Source organism: Serinus canaria, chromosome 25 (assembly GCF_022539315.1).
Source record: "Serinus canaria isolate serCan28SL12 chromosome 25, serCan2020, whole genome shotgun sequence".
Taxonomy (NCBI): Eukaryota; Metazoa; Chordata; class Aves; order Passeriformes; family Fringillidae; genus Serinus; species Serinus canaria.
This window is the reverse complement of record NC_066338.1, coordinates 2811031-2814574: the sequence shown is the minus strand read 5'-3', so window position 1 is coordinate 2814574 and position 3544 is coordinate 2811031. Positions and strand designations below refer to the sequence as shown.

General features: G+C 58.5%; 1 pseudogene; it reads left to right on the top strand.

The window, feature by feature from the left end:
* The first annotated feature begins 2229 nt into the window (after positions 1-2229).
* LOC127060581 (olfactory receptor 14J1-like) lies at positions 2230-3177 on the top strand (annotated as a pseudogene).
* The last annotated feature ends 367 nt before the right edge of the window (positions 3178-3544 follow it).

Genomic DNA, 3544 nt, shown 5'->3' with positions numbered 1-3544 from the left:
GCCATAAATACCCCTGAAACCTTTGAATAAACGCCATTTGCTATCCACCACATTGGTGTCCGCAGCACATGGACCGAGTGACTCTGTATTTGGGTCACCGTGCCGTACCCGAGAACCAGGTCGCCTCGTAGCTAGCTGCTACAGCCCACTATGTTGGGAGTCTGCGGATGCAGGGATAGATCCCCGGTGCTCCTGCAGGGATCTCCTGAAGCTGACCCAGGACAGGACTGATGTGACTGTAAGGATGGCTCTGCTGCCCTTTCTGCTTTGGGGGAGGATGTGCTGCAGAGCAGGGCTGCCCTGGGCACCCTCAGAGGGACAGGGCAGGATGGCTCCTGCTGCCAGGGATGGCTGCAGGGGGTGAAGCTGGCACTGCAGCCAGGGCTGCCCAGGGCTGTACTGCAGAGCAGGTCCTGCAGCCCTCAGGGCTCTTGGCCAGCCCAGGGCATGTGCCACCTGCCAGGGGCAGCTCTCAGCCTGCCTGGCAGCTCCCCATGGATGCTGCAGGGCAATTGTAGTTGCAAGGAGTGACTAATGACAAGGCAGCTCTTGCTGCTGTGGAGAGGGTGCAGTGTGGGCCAGGGCTGCTCAGAGCTCCAGCTCATGCCCAGCTCATTTCTGAGGGGACTTGTAATAAGCACATCCAGGGCAGGAGTTTCCTGCTTGGGTCTCTGCTTTCCTGAATCTGTGCTCCCACTTTTCCCTGGCTCTGCTTGGTGCCCATGGAAACTCAGCTGTGCAGGGCAGAGCAGGGACTGAGGCTCTTAAACCATCACCCTGAGGATTCCTGGGCACCTCAGCAAGTGCCTGCACCTGCCCAGCCTCCAGACCCATCCAGCATCACCTTTCCATGGTGCCCAGGCTGGGGGAGCTGTTCTTTCATCCCTGCAGCCCCGAGCAGCTGCAGAGCAGGGCTGGCCCAGGGGCTGGGCTGGGCTCTGGCAGCTCTGGCAGGGAAGGAGCCCGGGGCCACAGGAGCAGCTCGGGCTGGGACAGCTCCAGCAGCAGAGCCGTGGGCAGGGAGGGAGGGAGGCAGTGCTGAGGGAAGCCCTGCTGCAGGGCAGGTGTGGCACCTGCCAGGCCTGCCCTGCAGGGCAGACACTGCCCTGAGCAGCACAGCTCTTGTGTCCCCTCCCAGCCAGCACAGCCCTCAGCTGAGGTCTCGGGGCCCTCAGTCCCTCCTGGGCTGGCAGAGCAGCTCCAGAGATGAAGGACATATCTCTGGCCATGTGCCCATTCCCTGCTGACCAGGGCCTGAGGGCCACTGTCCTGCCCTGCTGCTGCCTGGCAGGGGCTGGGCAGGGCTGGGCAGGGAAAGGCTTTTCCTCAGGCCCGGCTCTCTCTCCCCTGGCCTTGCCCAGGTGCTCCTGGCAGTGCTAAGGGGCTCTCTGGAATGGCAGTTCCAGCTGCAGGGTCAGGACCAGCCCTTGGGCTCCTCCTGTGCAGGCTGAGCACAGCGATGGGGTGTCCCAGCTCCCTGTGCCTGGGGAGCTCTGGGCAGGGCAGCCTGGGGGGCTGGCAATGAGCCCACTCTCCTCAAGCAGTGCCATGGACAGGAGCCTTGGTGTGTCCTCGGGATGCCATCCAAGCTGTGAGCTGCCTCCACAGCACTGGGGGACACGAGTGTCTTTGCCAGAGAGGGGCTGAGACTCTGAGAAAGGCTGAGCCAGTTTGCTCTGCTCTGGGTCCCTTTGCTCTCAGCTGTGTCAGGCTGATTTCCACGGGAATACAGGGACTGCCCTGGATCTCAGAAAAGGCAGCTGGGGACAGATGGAGCGACAGAGCAGCTGCACTCACCCTTCACTGAGTTACAGCCAAGGCTCTTGCATTGCACAGTTCTCTCTGCTCTTCCTGGATACAGCGGGAAACCCTCTCAAACTGCCTTTGGCCATCACGGCTCTTTAGCCCTGGGACAGGAGGTGCTGTCAAGCTCCTCTACCTCAGGACCAGTTTGGGCTGATGGAATCCAACCCCAGGAGTGGCCCCTGTCCACATTCCCATGACCCCACTGCTGCAGAGCAGAGCTGACCCCTCGGTGTAGATGGGCAGAGCCCCTTCTCATCACAGCAGCGGCGCCAGGTCCCAGCAGAGCTCCAGGCACAGGGAGCGCTCTGAGAAAAGGAAAATTGGGTGGGACAGAGAGGCAGGGGCAGGGCTGGGAGAAAGGGCTTGGACATTGCTCAGGAAAGTCTGCCCTGACTTGTCACTGTCTCCTCCTTGAACAGCTCCCCATGGCCAGAAACACCAAATGTCCAACAGCAGCTCCATCAGCCACTTCCTCCTGCTGGCACTGGCAGACACGCGGCAGCTGCAGCTCCTGCACTTCTGCCTCTTGCTGGGCATCTCCCTGGCTGCCCTCCTGGGCAACGGCCTCATCATCAGCGCCGTAGCCTGCGGCCACCACCTGCACACGCCCATGTTCTTCTTCCTGCTCAACCTGGCCCTCAGCGACCTGGGCTCCATCTGCACCACTGTCCCCAAAGCCATGCACAATTCCCTCTGGGACACCAGGACCATCTCCTACTCAGGATGTGCTGCACAGCTCTTTCTGTTTGTGTTCTTCATTTCAGAAGAGTTTTCCCTCCTGACCATCATGTGCTACGACCGCTACGTGTCCATCTGCAAACCCCTGCACTACGGGACCCTCCTGGGCAGCAGAGCTTGTGCCCACATGGCAGCAGCTGCCTGGGCCAGTGCCTTTCTCAATGCTCTGCTGCACACGGCCAATATATTTTCCCTTCCCCTGTGCCATGGCAATGCCCTGGGCCAGTTCTTCTGTGACATCCCCAGATACTCAAGCTTTCCTGCTCCCACTCCAACTTGAAGAAAATTAGGATTTCATTGGTTAGTGCCTCCTTAGCTTTTGGTTGTTTTGTGTTCATGGTTTTCTCCTATGTGCAGATCTTCAGGGCTGTGCTGAGGATCCCCTCTGAGCAGGGACGGCACAAAGCCTTTTCCACCTGCCTCCCTCACCTCGCCGTGGTCTCCCTGTTCCTCAGCACTGGCACATTTGCCTACCTGAAGCCCCCCTCCATCTCCTCCCCATCCCTGGATCTGGCAGTGTCAGTTCTGTACTCGGTGGTGCCTCCAGCCCTGAACCCCCTTATCTACAGCCTGAGGAACCAGGAGCTCAAGGCTGCAGCGTGGAGACTGATGACTGGATGGTTTCACAAATAGTAAAGTAGTAGACAATTTTTGCAACTAACTTGCAATAAAAGTCATCTTTGATAGTTCTTGTTGCTTTTGTTGCTGCTTTTTTTTCCCTTTATTTTAGTTTTTTCATATTGTCCACAAAGAAATGCCATTGTTGGTGCCGTTTCTCATTTGGTGTGTATCAAGAGTTGCTGCGGCCCCCGACTTTGTCAGTGAGGAGCTGAGTTCTAGATGGCTTCAAATGAACTAAAAGATCTCCCAGAAAGTTTTCACCAGAGATCCCCCTCTTGTTGCCTTCTCTGGAGCTGCAGCAGCAATGTCTGTGTGCAGAGCTGGGGGCAGATCAGTGCTGGCACAGCAGCTGTGCCCAGCAGCAGCAGCCCTTGGTGTC